The sequence below is a fragment of the Limulus polyphemus genome, unplaced genomic scaffold, assembly GCF_000517525.1.
Source record: "Limulus polyphemus unplaced genomic scaffold, Limulus_polyphemus-2.1.2 Scaffold239, whole genome shotgun sequence".
In the NCBI taxonomy this organism is placed as follows: Eukaryota; Metazoa; Arthropoda; class Merostomata; order Xiphosura; family Limulidae; genus Limulus; species Limulus polyphemus.
The window spans coordinates 141,623-162,858 of record NW_013665849.1 but is presented as its reverse complement, the minus strand read 5'-3'; the positions used below and the strand labels follow the sequence as shown (position 1 = coordinate 162,858).

The window sequence follows — 21,236 nt, the reverse complement described above, 5'->3', positions numbered from 1 at the left end:
AAGGCTTATAACGCTAAAAACCGGGTTTCGATACCCGTGGTGTGTACAGAACTGATAGTCCACTGTGTAGCTTCCTGATTGATATCAAACAAAGAAAATATTTGTGTTTACAACTTTAACTTTGATATTAATAGTTTTGCGTACAACGTTTGTAATTTCGTATTTCATTCGCCCATATCTTTTCACACCTAACCTAATGAAATTAAAGTTGCTTTTATCTTTTTTGTACATTTAATGTCTTTGAAGAAAAAATGAAAATAAAATATCATGGTGGAAATAATTTCCATTTTTATGGGGTCAGCACGAGTTGTATTTCATAAATCTCATCGATGAAGGAAAATAAATATTTTTGTTTTTGAAACAATACTATAACTCTATTAAGAGAGAAAAAAAAAGGGTCAAATTAGGATATGATTATTTGCCATAATACTTATTCAAGGTGCGTTAAGAAAACAATTAGAATAAGAGTACCTTATTGATTATTCAATGTATAACTTTTATATGTATTAATTAGTTAAACAACTTATGAATTTATTACAAATGTGAACCGATCGAAAATGAAGTGGAGAAATAGTAATATTTTCATATTCTAGCCTGTCTATTGAAAACAGTGTAGCCAAGTAAAAAAATACAAACAAACTGGAAAATATATTTCAATTTAAAAGCTTACTGCAGGAACAAATATAATATTCATGTTCTTTTGTGTGTGTTCTGTTCTTATGCCAAATAAAAAGCTAAACCACATTCACCAGTTACTTTATAACCAGATCTAGTCTTGATCAAAACCAGTTTCATCTGGATTACGTTTGCCAGCTCTCAGAACAAGACAGCACTTTTTCGTTATTACATACCACTGATGCTATGTGCAAAAAACAAACACAAAGAGAAAAAGTGTAAAATTCTTGAATGACAGTCTGAAGAACAAACTGACATATTTGTTACTTAAAATAGCTAAGTATCAGATTTAATCATTTTGTATCAATGCAAGTTTAAGCTAAGCTTATACGATCGATAACTCTTTACTAAATATGTATTTCGCTGGTAACTATGTAATGTTTTATCACATTACAACAAGTGCTGAGTGGTCACCAGAAAGCGTTGTTTCAGTTATTTTCTAATCACGTAAAAAATACCAGTGAACAACCCATGGAAAATCCATGAAAATTGTCCATGTTGTCGATTGTTGTTATTTGTTTGTTTTGAAGTTAAACACAAAGTTACACAATGGGATATCTGTACTCTGCCCACCGTGGGTATCGAAACTCGGTTTCTAGGGCTGGAAGTCCGCATACATGCCGCTGTGCCACTGGGGGGGGGGAGGATATTATTTTTAATATTAGTTCAAACTTTGCCAATAGAACTGTAGTCCCCTCGTTACCATACAAGTTTTAGCTCGAGTAAATTCATTTAGTAGTATTTCTTATCAAGAATTATTAACTTATAGAAAAAGACGTTCATTATAACTTTCATTATAGAAGTAAATTTGTTGGGAATGTTTAGCTTGTGAGAACATTATTTAATCGAAGGGACTTTGCAAAGTGAGTGTTTTACGTTATTTAATCGTTGTCACGAATTAGGACTGGTAGTAAAAGTATTAATAATAGCAGTAGCCCCTCACATCGGTGGCTTAGCTGTAAGTCAGCGGGCTTATAACGCTAAAGAACTTGATGCGACACCAGCGTTAGGCAGAGCATTCATAACCCTGTTGTAGCTTTCTCTTAACTAACTGAACTAAACTAGTATTAGTAAAGTAGTCAGCGGGTAACCATACAGCCCTTACAAAATAACTTATATATTTTATGTCTAAGCTTTTGTAGCTATTTAGCAGAATTTAAATAGGCTGCTTGGAAAGTTGGGAATCGAGAGAACAGTTTAGCATTTGTTTGTTTGTTATATTGGTTAAGCACAAATATACACAGTGGGCTATCTGTGCTCTGCCCACCACGGGTATCGAACCTCGATTTTAGCGTTATAAGCCAGCAAACGTATCGATGAGCCACCGTAGTGGCTCACTTATTTGTATACCCAGGGATGATTAGAATTCAAGGTAAGTTTTATATGGAACAAAACTACTATACAAAGAAATGCAGAATATTTTAACTGTTTTATTAATAACAAATCATCAAGTTTTACGTCTCAACAAGTGTGTGATTTATCTGTCGTTGCAAACCGCTTAGAGCAATAATGCAGACTTACTAAATATATCCTTTCAGAGCTTCTATCAACATACGAAACTACTGAGATTTGGTGCTTTACTGAAGGAGCACAAATGTTTGTAAATAAACGAAAGCAGCACCAACTTGATGCACCCATAAAATTCATTTCCATAATATCCTTAATCCTCTATCTAGTTGAACTGATAAGAGCTAACACAACTTGAAATTGTAAAACGCAATTATTCAATATGGGCAAGTAAGTTTAATATGTATAACAGGATGTGTTTGTCTCTTCTTCATGCATGGAAATAAATTAGGACTACTCATGAACGCCATGAAATGTATTTAAGACCCTCATAAGTCTCACAAAGAGGAAAAAATCTGAAGACATAAAAAAATCATCTATTTTCTCTTTTCAGCTTTTTTCTCACAGAAAAGGTTTATCCTTTAAAACGTTTTAAACGAATAAATTATCTATTACAAAAACATAATAATGAAATGCGACTGTTTCTTTGAGAGCAAACATTTCATAATATACCTTTTTTATCATTTAAAAGCTTAATGATGTCATAAACGCTCTGCTGTGTGAGTTTTTCAATTTCCATAGGAAACACTCAAGACTTTCTTCTTCAAAGTGTTATGTTTTTTGTTGTTCTGCATCATTTCATAACCTGTTTCTATTTGAAAAAGCTTTTTAAATACATCCAGTTCGAATGATCGGAAATTTGCTGTGAACTAAATCGATAGGTGTTAAACACGCCACTTGTGGCGCCACAGCTTGCGCCACCAGTGATATTCACTAGATTGTCTTATACAGATCGTGGTTATAGAGTGCAAATATCATTCTGAAGCGATGAAGAAAGATTACTATACTCAAAATTATTTACGTTGTTAACACTGAACAGAAACAAATAATTATATTAAAAATTTATTGCTACTTTAAGAATCATTGCATTATCTATGTCGATAAGCACAACTAATTTTAAATTCATTTTTCTTAGGGCTAAATTTTGCAAAAGCGATGGGCTACAAATATTTTAAACTACAAATCAGTTTTGGCAGTATATACACTAGATATACACTTTGTATGATTTTTATTGTGGACACTGCCTTTCTTGTCCTTACAAAAATAACAAATATGAAACCTTCACCATTACTTGAAGGCTTATCAAACCTAAACGTTTTAAATTTCAATATTATAAAGTTTATTTAGCAGTAAGTTACTCCAGTAAACCATTGTTTGAAAATTATGTAACCATTTTAATTCACTAACCAATACTAGAAATGAGGTATCATAATGTTTTATTTTACTTTACCTTTCTTGTGCACATCAACAATGAAAAAAAATTTATTCCATAAATTGTCGTATATATATTTTTTCAAAAGTATAATTTTTGAGCATTTTCTGTCTTGCCATATTTGGAAAAAATAGCACTTTTTTAGTTTCTTTAACTACATGGACGTAATTTGATTGTAGCGCTATCTATGAATAAGTTTTAAATCTAATGTTAGATATCTATTGTATTATTTCATAATTAGCACAATATCACTTTATGATAGACTTTTTATTTGTTGTTGTTTTTGGTTGCATGTATGATTTTTAAAAGAGGGGAAATATGTATATATATATATATATATATGCATATATGTGTGTGTGTGTGTGTGTATGTACCGATAATGTTTCCATAAATCAAGTGAAAACACTTAAAACAAATTCTTTTTTTCCTTTCTTTGTTAGATCTTTTCAAGCTATGATTATTTAAATGATAGGATCTAGAAAATTGAAAGTTAATCCCTCCCCACAAAAACAAAAAAAAAAAACAAGGTTATGCAAATTATAAAACTATTTCGGAATAATGGATGAATACTGAACTGAAGCATGCGTTAATCCTCCTGTGGGTCAGCGGTAAGTTTATGACTTACAACATTTAAAATCTGGGATTTGATGTACCGCGGTGGACAGAGCATAAGTATGTATAGCTTTACGCTAATTAAAAGAAACGGCAAAATTAAAATCCATATATGCTATTTTATTTCTTTGTGGTTCTTTTAGAAAATGAAATGCATAAACCGAAATTAAATTTTACATAGGTGTGTTACAAAGAAATAGAACTTCGAAAAATATTAAATATTTGATTTTTGAAATAATCCGTCTAAATATTTGGCAAGTAAAATCAATATTCTAATTAACTATTTTTGTTTTTACTTTTCTGTACACATTCCTATTACCTTTCATCTTTTTTTTTTCTAGAGAGTTCAAAATAAGATAATAATTTATATTTTTAAGACCTTGTAGTTTTAATCTCTTAAATGTTTTTAATTTACAGTTAGCATTTGCTGTAAGAAGTAGCATCTCTTGTTTCTTTTACGTTTTTTGTAAAAATAACAAAATGGGTAATTCCTACATGCAATATTTTTATCCTATGCCTAATACATTGTTATGGATAGTAAACGCTAAAAACAATTAAAAATCAAACCTTATTGTTAAATTACATAATTTAAAACCATTAATTATCGGATAATATCAAGTCATTTTAATGTTAATTGGCGCAGTTTAGTGCTGCATCCTAGCATTCGTTTTGCGTGTCTCGTGTTATATTTAATTATACATAAATTTACTAATGAACGATACTGTCGTGCTTACTAGATTGTAGTAACTACTAATTTAAATGTATTTGTGAAATTTGCTGTAAAACATCATTACTGTATTACCCAAAGCATTGGGACAGCTCATTTTGAGAAGGGAGTGTAATATTTCGCCTCTGAGGTTTCATTTTAATAAAGAATATGTCAGTTATTGGCATTATTCACACATGGGATCTGGTACTAACACTTAACACTATCCACTGGAACGCATATGAAGAAATAGACTGCCAATTATTTTTATAAATCAGCAGCTTCAAATGTAATGAGACATTGAAGGAGTGGATGTATGTTTTTGTCCCTCGGGTGATATTTCAAAATATCTCAGAGTGATTTATTTGGATTTAAGTCGGGTTTTGGGGTTGTCCAAATCATATTGCGGACGTAATTTGTTTTAAACTACTGCTGAGCGTTTTAATGTTAACATTCTGAAAGAAATATTGTATTTCATTATAGATTGTCATCAATGCAAACAATGCGGCATTGTTCAAAATGTCATAATACAACAGAGTATTCACGACTTCCTTAACTATTAACAAACCAGCTAAAACGGGACTACACTTTGTCGATAGCAAAAAACGAAAAGCAGGGTATGTTATTCCTCACGATTATTCTTTATTATTCTTCACTCTAATTTCAAGGCTCAGAGCACTATAAAAACTGGCGATTTGTATTCATAACTGTGAAGAAAGGTTGATTTGGATATAAATAGGTGGGCTGAAATGCCTCAGCTACACATAAGGCTAATGTTGCAATCTCTAACCATTGATGTTTCAAGTTCTGTGAGCCCTTTTCTTCATGCTTCTTACCTCTAACCGGTTGTACATGCATCATAGAAATCTAATGGGGACAGGCCAATTACTTGTTAGGGATTTACTATTCCAATAATTTAATATAATATCTGTACTATATTTGATGTTTACAAGATAGCAAGTACATGTTGAACCAAAGTTGGGCCAACATTTTTTTTTTTCGCTCATTGGCTCAACGTTGACTAAACGGCGATAGCCAATATGATGTCAACACTGTTCTAACTTTTAATATTTATTACTTAGATGGCAGAACAAGGTTTGTTCAACGTTGACAAACGTAAGCGTCTGTTTTATTTTATATGTTTTTAACCACACTGTAAAAAAAAACAAAAAAAACATTCTGTACATTTACGAAAATATTGACGGCAGCAGGGTCGCTGGAAAGTTTTTGATTTGAAAAAATTAAGTGTATTCAATGAAGCCCTATAGAGAATACCTTATTTCTTCCGTTTACCAACAAAACAGTAACCATTCCATTTCCTTCAGGAATAATAATTTCCACTTCTATGTAGGGTATTTAATATATATATTTTAAAATTGTTTGTTTGTTTCAGAGTAAAACCATATTGAGCTATTTGCTGTGTCCACTGCGAGGAATTGAACCCCGAATTTTAGTATTATAAGTCCGTAAAATTGCCGTTGTCTCATCTTAGGCCATTCTGTTTTAAATGATAGAATATATATATATTATTATGAGATCTCGTTGATGGCCTGTATTTTATTAAAATGAATGAAAGACTAACTGATTAAATGTAACTCATATTGAGTATACAGTTCATAGCCCATATAATCATATAAATATAGTTATTGAATAATTATTAATGCATTTATTCTACGTTTTGACTGCTAATCTGCTGTCGACTTAAGGGAGATTCAAAGAAAGACTATTTTTGTGGTTGTAACGGCCGAGATTCTGACCAAAATATTTCTACGGAAAGTTTCTTACAGACTTCAGTTTACAATCGAACCTGAGACTCGTTTGGAAAGAAACTTAATGCAATTAAATAATAAATAAATTCATCATAGACATAAAAATAAGTGAATTTTCATTGGCAAAGATAACTTCAAAATTTCACTAAGTAGATTCATAATTCTTTACGGCTCATGACTAACAGATTGATTCTTTGAAGAGTGCGGATATACCAGTTTCCAGTTCCAAGTGTGAAATTCCGTAGAATTCAAACTCCAATGGTCAACTTGTTAATTCCCAACTGAGTGAATTAACGGCTATTACTATTATTAATTAACTAACTGATAGCTGTGGTCAGTTGAAAAGCTCCAGGTTAAAAAACCAAAAAAAGACTACCTTACTAGTTCGCCAGTTAATATGAATAAAAAGGAAATGTGTTAATTCAAATAAATAAGTAAATAATATAAATAATAAACAACTTGGTGTTAAAATTAAATAAATAGGTTGTTGTTAATAAATATTCTAAGCCTGATTCCGTTGTACAATGACTTAAATGATTTGATGAATATTAAAATTCACCAACATAATCTAGTTCACACCAATGCAGATGTTGTATTAGCAGATGATGATGTAAATAGTGTCTCAACCACTATACCCTCAGTCGTGTTGCAGTTGTCCTGATGAAACCTCGTAATTAATAAAAACTCTTGTCTATGTTTGATACAGTATGGTTGGTATATTATTACATTCTTTTTTGCTTTCGTACACAAGGTATTATAATTTATTACGCGATCTCAAATAAAATCATTACTTCTCGTTAAAGACAAGAAACAAAATATCTGTTTTATAATGCTTAGCCCGAGGAAAATACAGTAAGTTAATTTAAATCACTTATGATACCTTTAAACAACAAAGCTAATGTAAAGTTAAAATTAATATACAGTTAAACTAATAACAATTCAGGGGATAAAATCAGTAATACGATGTGTTTTAATAGCATATTGTATTCGAGTAATCAAAGTTAATGAAATATCAAATACAATAATAAATCAATTACATTCCATTTACGAATGTGTGTTTTAAATTTTTTATAGTATATGTAACGTAACTGAAAAACAACAGAGGGCAGTAAGAAGCAACGCCTCTCAATCATGGAGGGTGAGGGGGTAGATGTGAAAGACGTCCAGCTACAAAGAAGTGAGTTACATGGATATGGATTTTCTGTACTTGGAGGATCAGGTTTGGGATTACCCCCCGTAATCTATGAAGTTGTCGAAGATTCACCAGCAGCACTATGTGGGGTGGTAAGTTAGTTATTAAAGTTTAAAAAGTACCTAAAACGTAAATTACTTACTGTCACTGAACGTCTGTGAAGTTAAGTCTGACTCTGAAGTGAACCGAACAGTATGTGAAACTAAAGAGCAAACTACATAGTATACGAAACATAACTTACCAGAAATGCTTTTAAAGTATGATATTTTGTAAGTTACTCAACCTAAAGGTTTGGATCAATTAAGATCTTTATAAGCGGACTGAAATAAAAATATGTTCCAATATTTTTGTTATTAGTAAGTGAATAAATAGCAAATTAAATGCAAGGACAATATAAACAATTTGAAACTCTTGAACTGTTGAAGTATTATATATCTGCAAACACTTCTACATACAGTTACCGTATTTTTCAGTTGAAATTTTTATTAGATCATGTTCAGACTTTGCCATAATTTGTATTGGTTGTAACTTCTACTGTCTAGGAAGGATTCAAATTAAGCTTATCAAACATATAACGCTTACTGTTATTTTTAATTGATTGATATAAGAAATTAATTTATGTACGTTATAACTTAACAAAACGAATGGTATAGGCTACAGTAAAAAGTATTTTCATCAAGAATACCTTGTTGTGCTCTAATTGTTGTATGTGTATTAGTAGTAATTAGTTTATGCACTTTTCACTTATTTATGTAAAGATAATATATATACTTGATGCTGCTTATGATATTGAAAGCTTTTGAAATGTACCAAGACATTTTCTGCTAGATATTAAATAGAATGATTAAATACATTTAAGAGAGTAGTCTGCAACAAATTAGAAACAAACAAACACTGTAGATATGTGATGTGTGGGTGAAAAAGTGTTTTATAATTTTATTAACAAAGTGCATTTGGGAAGGCTTTATAAGATAAACTATCAGTTACAGTATGTAGTGCAGCTAAAATATCATATTGTTTTCTTGCCTTTTTATATTAATTTTACTTTTAGTAAAACATGTTCTTTATGTACCGGAGACGTTTTGGAATACCGATAAGTTGGAACTCCAAAATTTGTTATTCTTCATCAGCCTTCTAGACATTATAAGGAGAAATGTAATGCATTAAACCCAGATTCAAGTGCAGAAATCAGAATTTTTGTTTTTTCTGTAACTATTTTTGATACTAGATTTTTTCTGTTATGCATTTCACTCATGCGTGATAATATTGAAGAAAAACACATGATACCTACATGTAATAATCAAGAGTCACAATCTTGCTTACCATTCATGAAATATAGTCTAAATTATTACTGAACATAAAAGTAAATAAGATTATAAAAATGCTTAGAATTGTTGCACAAACTAAGAATGACTTGTGGGAAAACATTAAGCACAAACAATTCAGTCACTATTTCAAACAGCAGCTTTTTAACCAAGAGTCGTATTATAATCTTTTATTTACTATTTTTCAATATATAATACTATATTCCTGTTTCATGTGGATCAAAATAGAATAATCTTACAAACAAAAATATGGGATCATTAATTTCACTGATTAATTTGATGTTACATAAAGAAAAACAAAGAATTTGTGTAGTGTTAGATTATTATATGATACCTTAATTGTATAACATGGATATATATAACTTTATATTCAACTTGGTAAAATATTGCTCATTTTCAAGCATTGTGTTGTACCATTGTAATGTATAATAAAATCTTATGAGGTTTCCATATGTACTATTGAATCATTTAAGTGTAAACAACAACTTACTTATAACAATATTGAAAAGACAAGGTGACAAAAGACCATTTGGTCTATTTAGGTAATCCCTGATCCCAAAAAAATAGAATAATAATAAAAGGAATAAATGTATTTTAATTTTGTTTAATTTTTTAAGCCAAATTAACTATGACCATTCTCATGGATTCAAATCCATACCACAAATCACATCATCAGGCAAACCATTTTCTATGTCTGTAATATAAGTAATGTGTCAACCACCGCTTCATATCACACCATCCTGAAGAGCACTAGTATTAGATAAAAAGTCTTGTTGGAATTGTATATAGCTGATACACATGTAATGTGATTGGTATGTTATTATACATTCAAAACTTAAACCTATTACCTCCTTGTATTCAAGTTTGTATTTCCAACCTTTTTCTTCCACATCTTGAACAAACAACCCATGGGAAGACTGTTTAATCTCTTTAGAAAATTTAATACCCGAGTCATATACCCCTAAATGTTCTGTGCTGCAGAGAAGACAAGACCATAATCTGTTTATGCTAATATGATTAAAGGATGAACTGCTCAAATGGTTTTAATAGAAAGTATTTTCCATACATGTGATATAAGCAAATACACAGATTGGGCATGTAATCATCTTTGTGTATATTGTATTAGTGATGATGGTACACATTGATTATGTACCAAATAATGAATGACAGGACTCAAAGTAATTTAATTTATGCATGCATGAATTTGTTTTGTTTTTTAAATAATTTCTGACAGTATGTAAGTTATGTAACTTACCACAACATATTATGTTTTGAATCTTTCTCACATGCTCTTTACACTGTGCTGTAGTCTTGGTGGATTCTATGATATGGTAAATGGAGTTAAGAGAGTTTTGAGAAAGGAGAAAATAAAGCATCAACAAACAAAGTATGATACACACAAATGCTTTGAGTATTTATTTAAACTATATTATAGCTGCATATAAACTGTTGAGAAGAAATTATAAAAAATAGCAACTAGCCCATTCACATACCTAGAGCTTAGTCTATGTATGATTTATCTAATAGAGTATAAATTCATGTTGAGAAACAGTTGAACTGATAACTAAATTGTACATGGGATATGGTACCTGAGAATGTGACATTCAAATATTATTAGAATCAACTTTGTCTGTTTATATTTTTGAAAGAACATATCATAGTTCATCACAAGTGTATTTGTTATCAGTGTATATGTGAAGTATGCTGTAATAATGTATATGTTTAATTGATCAATGGAAGTAATTTATATAAAAGCATTACAAAATTTGTATTAAGCAATTTCAATGTTCAGTGCATTCCTTGTACTGAAAGGGATGGGTAAAAAAGACTGTAAAAGTAATTCCCATTTAAGTTATTATGAAAAACATTTCGAGATGCCATTGCATAGGTAAGATTTAAGTGTTAAAGGATGGGGGCCATCAAAATAGTTTTAACTTGTTCAATCACTCCAGTAGGTTTGCACCTGTGGCTTTAGATAGTTAGTGCATAACAGCTAGGTTAGACACTATGTAACTTAAAGTGATTTTAAACTTGTTAATAAATAATTTGGTTATTTTTTGTAGTATTTTACTTAATAAAATCATTTGAATATAGTAATAAACTTTTTAAAAATGAACTATGGATTTTCTTAAAATAATATTTTAAGGTTTTTGTAACCTCTTCAGAAATCATCATAGTGATTAAGGTTTAATTTTGTATTTAATTGGTTTATTTTGGATAGTGTGTTAAATAAATTATTTGTGTGGAGAAAATCATACTTTATTTGTAGTATATTAAATCAGTATGTGGATTAGGTTTCTATGTTTTTTACCATAACTTTAGTTGCTACAAACCTGACAGTCAGGTTTTGTAAAAGAAAATATTTTTTTTTTAAATTGCTGCATTAACTTCTAAGTGTAAGAAATTGATGTAGAATGAGCTTTCTTTTTTTATTATAGAAATACTAGGTAAGGAGTGCACATTATATTTGTTTCATTATTATGTTTACTTCCTTCTAATATTTTTATGATTTGATTTTAAATATAAAATTATAAATAACACTAAAATCTGGATTTATACAAATATGCAAGGCTAAAAATTAAGCTAAAAAAGGTAATTTTTTGAAAAAAGATTTCAAAACGAGGAATGCCGGTTTATTGTGAATTTATGCAATGTGACATTTTGAATACAATTCATGGTGTAAATTAGCCTAATATCTTTCCAAAACTTGTAGATATATATATACCAATGTAACTAATAAGTGGAAAGTGTTAATATTTAGTTGTCTTGTTTAAGCAAGTTGTTTTGTACCTCATGTTCTTATATTGTAAGTGTTTAGTAGTTTTAAGTTGTGGATAGGAATGTAATTATTAGCTTAAATTTATTTTGTTTTAATGAATGAATCAGTATGATAGTCAATTTTTTATAAGTGCTTGAAATGAATACAAATGTTATTCTCTTGAAATTGAAGCAGAATTTTTTTTCTTTTCTAACTTGATATTTTTTTGCCAAAGTGAATATTCTTGATTGGAAAATTTAATGTACTTTAACTTTGAAGATTCTTATTTTAAAACTAAATGTTTTTAGATGTTAATAATCTATTAATTTGAAAATATATGAAACTACTTCTGTTAATCTGCTGAAAATGAATAGCAAACATTTTCTAAAATGAAGTGTTACCCATAGTATTTCTTTGAATCTGCAGTATATCCTTCCATCTTTGGAAGGATAGTCTTCTTCTTTGTTAGGAATAAGAATAGGATATATATGATATCATCTTGTAGGACACCAAGTGTTCTAAGCCTTTATGATGCGAAATGGCATACCAGGCACAGTCAGCCAAGCAATGAAATTTTTTCAAAGTTAAGATTTATTGAATTGCATTAGATATTTCATAAAATTGAGGGTAGTTTAACTCCTGGATTTGATGTAGTAGTATTTTCCATTCTAATATTTCAGAAAGGTTTATTGTTCATTTTATGGAATTTTCCAACAAAACTACTAAATCAGTTTGACAGAATGTTCATAACAAGAGCTGCATGTTTTACAAACATTTTTATCTATATCAAAAATTATAGTTCTTTGGAGCTGAATTTGTCTAGAGAAGAGTACATTTTAGACTATGACATTATGGTCTGTATGAATATATTTGACCCACTTTCATGAATATTCCATTATATCCAGATTTAGTTTGGAGTGAAAGGTTTTTGTTATTTTTTTGGTCATGACCATTGAAAGTTAATATCTTCTGTGATCTATTAACAGTCATATGGCTTAAAATTTTTGATGTCATGTAATTTCCCTTTTCATTGTTTATGCAAATTGTTTAATACTTTGTAACAGTGCACTATATGGGTTTGGGAATATGTAAAAACAGAGGACACTTGCATATTGATAGGATCTGTAATTTTACACTATATAATCTGATGTAGTTTGTTGTCATATTCATAACTTTCTTTACATAATGTTACTAATTTTCACACAGTTGTTTGGTCCACCAGAATTTGTCATTAAGATTTTAGATGTAGTCTTGTGGTTCATAACTTCTAAACTGGTGAAACAAGGTCCATTAATGAGTTATAAATATGATATTCCACCACAGAAGGATTGACATTCATTTTAATCACATCATTCTTTACTGGCTCAAAAAATGTCTAGAAAAAAAAGTAGACATGTTGATATTTTATTGACATTTACTAGTTGAATGCTACAGAAAAGGAGGTGCTTTTAATCAAGATCGAAAATATTAATGTGTAAGTGTCTTTAGCCATTCCTCTGTCAATTGGAACAAGAACAGGTGTTAATCTCTGCCATATTTTTATGACTAATAGGTGTACAGAATCATTAGGACAAGCATATGAACTTCTGGCTTATTCTATTATATACTAGTTCTGTTTTTTTCTTGATCTAAATATGTACTTTTGTATAAGGTTTGAACTATGTACATTTAAATTGGAAAACGTACCCCCTGCATTATTTTACGAAAACAGTTTCCGCTTATTTTGTTCGTTGCACAATAATCTAGGCCTATCTGTTTGTTCAATAAAATATTTACTATTTAGCCATTGTCACGTAATAATTTTTTTCGTTCATATTCCTTTAACTTTCCCTAGATTTAGGTACAGTATATATATGTGTGTATGTTATGTTCTTGCGTGACCTGATTTGCATATGAAATGTCTTATCATGTAAGTAAGTAGTAAAACATGTTTGTTACATGGTAGCGGTTGACGACTTTTGAAACATTTTTTTAAAGATTGCATTATGTAGTATTTTGTAGATGTACATGTTCTAGCTGTAATCATAAATATGACAGATTTGAAGTGACATTTTTCGGGCGTAAGGTTAAATGGCACATAATACGTGTAGTTCCAAAACACTTTGATCTTATTGACTTAGATTAATCATTATTTTTAATGGTAGAGTTATTCCTGTAATATCAGTATACATATTATGCATATCTTGTTTGTTTATATCAAAACGTATAGACATTTATTTAGCATAAAAGTCCAGTTCCTTCAGCCAGATTGCATGTTTGCTTAGATTACATAAACCTATTTAGATTTATCTTAAATATATGTTGTTATTGTGGTAATTACGGGAAAGTATTGTGCATATATCACAAATCATAGCGAAGACGATGTCCACTTGCCCCATACTTTTGAGGATCCAAAATTGAAGAATATGTGTAATTGCGAGTAGTATAATGTATATTTATAAATTTGAGCTTTTTTATGTTTTTTCTTTTTCTTTTTAAAGTTACTGGTCGAGTTTGACCAGAGTATTTCATATCGCGCTCGCACGATTTTTTTAATAAAAAGCGCTAAGCTGTACCGTGTTTGCGACTGTTCTATAGAATTGTATGCCAGTGAATGAAGACCGTCTAAGTTAGACCAATAATTTATTGTTTACCTAGTTTCTTTGTAATGGTGTTGTGTAATGCTGCCGTGCAATAGACCAATAATTTATTGTTTACCTGGTCATTTTGTAATGATGAAGTGTAATAGACCAATAATTTATTGTTTACCTAGTTTTTTTTGTAATGGTGTTGTGTAATGCTGCCGTGCAATAGACCAATAATTTATTGTTTACCTAGTCACTTTGTAATGATGAAGTGTAATAGACCAATAATTTATGGATTACCTAGTCTCTTTGCAATGGTGAAGTGTAATAGACCAATAACTTATTTTTAACCTAGTCTCTTTGTAATGGTGAAGTGTAATAGACCAATAATTTATTGTTAACCTAGTCTCTTTGTAATGGTGAAGTGTAATAGACCAATAATTTATTGTTTACCTAGTCCCTTTGTAATGGTGAAGTGTAATGCTGCCGTGGAACTGTGAAAAAGAAAATTGTTTTATATACGTGTGTGTTTATATAAAACAAATCTACTTGATTAGGATCTTCGGCTCACATCAGTAGCCTGAGGCTAATGTTTAACCAAATGACCCTATTTGAATTTACAGCTAGATAACTCCCCAGCCTGACCGAACTACCTCCCCAATCACGTCAAAGATTGTATTCGATCCTTCACTATAATTCAGGATACAACACAGACAAACATCCTTATGTGACAAACACCTAGCACAACACTATCAGGCAAAGAAATTTCTGAGCATTGTTCAACTTTTTCTAATTGTTGATGTGGTTGAGATCTGCTTTGAAGCTTGATATCAAGAACTGACCACAGAAGCTCAATCAGGTTTAAATCTGGTGACTTTGATGGCCAAGTTAGGTGCCCAAACTCTTCCTCCCGTTCTTTGAGCCAATCTTGAACAAGTTAACTTTACCTCTCATAAACTATTATAGGCCCTAAACTATTCCAACATAAAGCTGCCCAGGGTCCATCATGGTCAGCTGAAGACGTCCATGGTTGTAAACTTCCTTTGATTATTTTATTATTGTTTTAGTGAAAAACTGTGAAAGATATTCATTTGGTCAAAACACATTCTTCCATTGATGTTTCAGTCGAAGTTTTATGTTTTTACCACAATTTCATTACGGTTGTTGCATATTTTGGTTTTATTAAAGTTTTCTAAACGGCAGACCTACCATGGAAACTCATCTTGATTTAAGCTTTTAAGCTACCGTTAAGCTCTACGCACACTTTTGACGCTATCATTTTTTGTGTTCGTATGACTTTTCGTGCTTGTTTGTCAGTTTAGTGTTTGACCATTGTCATGTTTGTTTGATATGCTTTTGACACTGTTCATTGAGATGCATCCATTAGTTTTGGGTATTTGTGTCACTGGGAAACTTGCAAGACATTCACCTATAGTTATGCATCTTTGTTAATCTGATTACCCTTTTAACAGGAAATGTTTAGAAGCTTTCTCTGAAAAAGACACTAATATATTATTCGCATACAGACAAATTCACAGTTGGCTTACCATATGGCCACATTTTCCTGTTTTAGAGACACCAAAATACGGAGTTAAAAAGGTGACATGTTTCCATTATTTTGTCCAGTCTTTATACATATCTTATCAATGGATATAAAACTGTCATCCGTGTAATTCAGTTACGTTGTTGATAATATCTTGTAACAAAGTTATGGTCAGATTGTTTTCATATTTTGCTAGAAAACACGGAAATTAAAGTATAATAGGGTAAGGAAACACTGGAACTGGAGCAAATTTGGACGGATTCTCCATTCAAACAACGATTACAATTTATACTTAGACATATTAATTGATAATAAATAACTCTGTTCATACTTTATTTTAATGTGCCAATTGAAAATGTCACGGTTGTTTTTAAATAGCTGTTTGCCACTGCAATGCATTCCAAGTAGCGTAACATAAGAGCTAGATATCTATGTGTGGTGAGTAGTTTTGTAGTGTAATTTAAGTATAGCATGTGTAATTAAGTAATCGTGATGTTAATATGTTTTTTGTTTATTACCACCAAAATTAGGATTATTCGAGAGGCTTGCAGAACTAAAAGAAACAGTCCAAGGATCGTGATACGATTATTTGTGATTTCAGTAAAGTAAGATGTATAATAATGCTTGAATGTGTAATGACGAAAAACTTTAATATAACTTACATGATGACAAAACCTTATCGAAACGTTGTATATTTGCTGTTATGTTAAACTTGTATTAAAGTTTTTCTTCATTACTCATTCAAACAGTCTCCAAGCATTATTACTTTCAAAGTGGGTTACTCGTAGTTTCGTTGATACAGTTAATTATATCGAAATACATTAGATTTTGGATTAATCAAAGTAAAACATTTCAAGAATCATATCACTTAGATGTGAAAATAAGAAAAATTACCAATTTATGAAAGAATTAACTCTGAAATTTACACTACCTTACTATATTTTAAACTGTATATTTTTTCGAAACAAAGCACAGTATATAAGGCACAAGTCAGTCATTTATTTGTATGTAATAAAAAGACATTTGTGGTTAATATTAACATTTGAAAATAACACATACACTGCAGGTGATGCTATGTATTAAATGTGTGAATTCGGAGTTGGCGCTCCACTCGCAACCTAAAGGTCGCGGTTTCGAATTCCCGTCACAACGAACATGCTCGCCTTTTCAGCCGCGGGGACGTTATAATGTGACGGCCAATCCAACTATTCGTTGGTAAAATAGTAGCCCAAGAGTTGATTGTGGGTGTTGTTGACTAGTTGCCTTCCCTCTATCACTGCTAAATTAGGGATGACTAGCGCAGATATTTCTCGTGTAGTTTGCGCGAAATTTTAAACAAACCAAACCTTTATTCAGATATACGCTCATTTAAAATTAAGTGTTATACAAAGGTTTCCATCCAGACAATGTACAGGTCGTCCTGTTTGACATCAGCGTTAGATGAAGTTGCTGAATATGTCTTTTAGAGAAGTCTTGTGCCTACTGCAACACCAGGAGAAGACTTCTTGTTAGTAGAGGCAGTTGTCCGTCACTTTTGAAGTAGATCATATTTCTCAAGCATGTATGGAGCAAACTATTTTTATAGGCTGCAGTTTTCTCCCCATTGCTGACGTCAGTCGTCAAGTGTACACGTGTGAATGTCGACAGATATATACATATATATCTTAGCAAATTTATGTTTTAAAAATACTGTTAGAAAGTCAAATGGTAAGTATATCTTAGTGTATAAAAGAGTTATTTTGTAACAGTACTGTTGATTATTGTGTGATAAATACAGTACCCCACCCCCGTCGTTGTACTCCCTTTCTTTGTATTTATGGGTGATTAATTTGTACATATTATTGATGGCTAATAACTTGCAAGTTTTTAACCTTCTCCACGATAAACTGATTTTTTTAACGAGTTGAATTCAGATCATTATCATAAATAAACGGATGCTTTATGTCTCAATGGGCTATTGTGAAAACTCAACCATCGTCACGTTCAGAGGTAATACTAGATACCAATTGACATTAATAATTTCAGAATGAATTTGTTCTTTCATAATTCTACGTCATGGCCATTGAATATTGTAAAATATACATAAAACAACAAAAACAAAAATTGGATGAAGATGTTCCAGTCAAGACATTATCTGCGAACTCTTTTTATTTTTAATTATTGCGTTAAATATGACACAATCTAGAAAACATTGGATCGATAGTTAAGATGTATTGTTACCTTAAAGTATCCTCACACCACGATTACTAAATTACAAATGCTATATGTATATATTGTGAGATTACTCAAAACACATACGTTTAATTATTAAACCAGACATCTTATTGATTTTTGCCGGTAGACTAAATGATTGACATAGAAAAAAATAGAAACTCGAAGTAAATATCATTAAGTACGGTAGTACTTAATAGTAGGGATCGTGATGAAACAAAATGGCGACCATAAAAATCGCCCGTTTAAAACCACCTTTGAAATGTATCAATATTAACAAAGACTGTTCCATAGTATTGGCCGAGTAAAACTAAAGCTTATTGTACTTATAAATCTGCCTAAATCGCTGTATACGTATTTATGGAGTGAATAAAAATTTCACTATTTCAACGAATTTTCATCTAAGTTAGTAAGTAAGTGACAGGCCCGGCACTCCACTCGCAATCCGATGGTCGCGGGTTCGAATCCCCGTCACACCAAACATATTCGCCCTTTCAGCCGTGGGGGCGTTATAATATGACAGTCAATCCCACTATTCGTTGGTAAAAGAGTAGCTCAAGAGTTGGCGGTGGGTAGTGATGACTAGCTGCCTTCCCTCTAGTCTTGGGTCCCAATGATCCATTTTTTTGTACCGAAAAGGATACCAGTATATGTATGTATGTATATATATATATATATATGTGTGTGTGTATGTGTGTGTGTGTGTGTAAAACGGGCGATGCGCTATTTTGGGCATTTAATTACATTTAAGGGTAGGTTGATAGAGATCGTGATGAGTAATAAAATGTAATCGGGTATACGTGCGTCCCACGCTTGGTAATACTGGCGCACGAAAATATAACTAACGAAAAGGAAACAAACAAGTATAATATAAGAATTTACAAAGACAAGTAGGGATTGATATATATACATAATCTAGGTAGCTAGCTATAGTAATAGAGCAAGAGTGATGCTACAAAAAGTATTGAAACAAGAAAGTCAAAGCCTCAAAAACTGAGTTACATTCCAAAAAAATTGTACCCCTACTTTGTCTCATGCTAACATAATTACAGTGATTTTCCAATAGTAGGGATACTTTTTTAATTTTACGTAACTCAGTTTTTGTAGTTTTGACTTTCTTGTTTCAAAACTTTTTGTAGCATTAAAACTTACTATAGCTAGCTAGGTTACGTATACATCAATCTCTATTTGTCTTTATAAAATGTAATTTTTATTATTTTACTTGTTACGTCAAAGGAACATGACTGGTTTTACGCCATTTAATATGAAGTTGGAAGGTTGTTTGATTTTTCTGATGCTCTAAACTACTTTATGCGATTTTTTTCTTCTGCTACTGCTGATGTGACACATCAAAATAACCATACTGGTGAAGAGTAATATTGAAACATGGCTCTCTCCATTTGTGTATGCTTTCAGATAGTGTGTGTGCGTACAGTACGTTCTTTGAACGTTGGTGTTGCACTGTACTGTCGTTTTGCGGACGTTTCTAAGCAATAAATGAATAACTAAAAACAACCACAGAGATGCTAATATCTTATTTGCCTGTTAAATCCAATTACATATAATTATAAATTTCGGTGTATGTACCTTGTTCAAGTTCATTTGGAATGAATAACCCTTGACCGGGTATGGTCTAACGTGGCAGACTGTGAGTTCGGGGGAACATTGTTCCGCGCTTTTTAGTCATGATGCAACTCTTAGGCTACTCTAATCAAATAGTGGGATTTGACCGTTGTTGACCAGTTGCCTTCCTTCTAGTCTATCATTTAAAAATTAGGGACGACTAGCCTTGAAAAGTGTTTAATCTTCATTTCATATTTCAGTCATTGTTTAGTAATTATATATATGTGTGATATGTGTATATATACAGTATATATATATTAATGAACAAAACAAGCCCCAAATAAAAAACGAAACTGATGTCGCTGCATAAATTAAATGTATCCCCAGGGGTACAGGCTATAATGTGAAATATAAAATGTGCCCTGGGTTTATGCAGTGTCTTCAATTTCATTTTTTCGTTTGGGCCTCAAATTATTTAATTTCAAATATTTATAAGTGGGTTTAAGACCCTCTCTTAAAGGTTTGTTTTGTTTATTTTCTTCCCCATATTTTCGTACATTACTCCGGAAGATTTACGGCTAAAAAAAAAGATCGTTTGAAATTGTTCCGATAATTTCTAAATCTATACGCTACACCTTAACATATTACTATCATTTCTTAGAAGGCATGAATCTACTACAATTTTTGGTACAGGTTCGAAATTTCTTTAATAAAGTTCAAATATAATAAACTATTTTTGGAATGTAAACTAAACTGCAGCAAAGAAAATAATCAAATTACGAATTTAAGTTTTCTTGTTTTTTTTTCGTTGTAGAAATTCGATCATTATTTGGTTTCAAATCTTAATATCGAAAAAAATTTAAGAACTCAATTGAAAGTTTCTTCAAAATTCTTTCATCTGCTATAATTGGATTTAAGCTGTTTTCTTCTATGCTACTGCCAGTGAAAATCAATTTATTTTTCTGTATGTTTCTGAACAAAATATTTTTTATTTTTCAGACGATAACTTGGGGGGGGGGGAGGTCCTCCAGTAACTCCTCATATATTGTATTAGAAATCTTAAATAATACTGTTAGAACGTATGGAATCTTATCAAAATAAACATAGTGACAGAAGTAGTAAAACATGAAACTGAGGTGTGCAAGTTAGAGTGGATCTTCAAATATATTAAAGCTCATTCAAATGAGCTTAATTACTTTTCAGAAATTGAATAATAGATAAAAAAGAGGTGTGGTGCTTTGTAAAGCTTTTAAAAAGACAGTTATAAAGAATGAAAAAAACGCATAAAATAACAAATTATTTTTGTTAACAGTTTCAACAAAAAATTGGGAAGTTTAAAGAGCGATATGGCTCCTGGGCCAGATAATATTTCTCTAAGGGTTTTGAAGGAGGTTAAGGATTGGATATATGAGCCACTTGCTACTATTTTTCTTGTAAGTTCTTGAATAGTGGGTATGTGCGGGAGGATTGGAAGGCTAATGTTACTCGTCTTTTCAAGGGAGGTGATAAAAATTGTCCTATTAGTCTTATATCAAATGT

At 31.0% G+C, this 21,236-nt stretch overlaps 1 protein-coding gene across 4 annotated transcripts in view; it reads left to right on the top strand.

Moving 5' to 3' along the window:
* The first annotated feature begins 7,683 nt into the window (after nt 1–7,683).
* LOC106478661 (PH and SEC7 domain-containing protein 2-like) overlaps nt 7,684–21,236 on the top strand; it is a 123,486-nt gene continuing 109,933 nt past the window's right edge. For all 4 annotated transcript variants that reach the window (XM_022382298.1, XM_022382299.1, XM_013939217.2 and 1 more), the window contains exon 1: nt 7,684–7,825. The gene's annotated coding sequence lies outside the window, so the exon portion shown is untranslated. The remainder of the gene's footprint in view (nt 7,826–21,236) is intronic.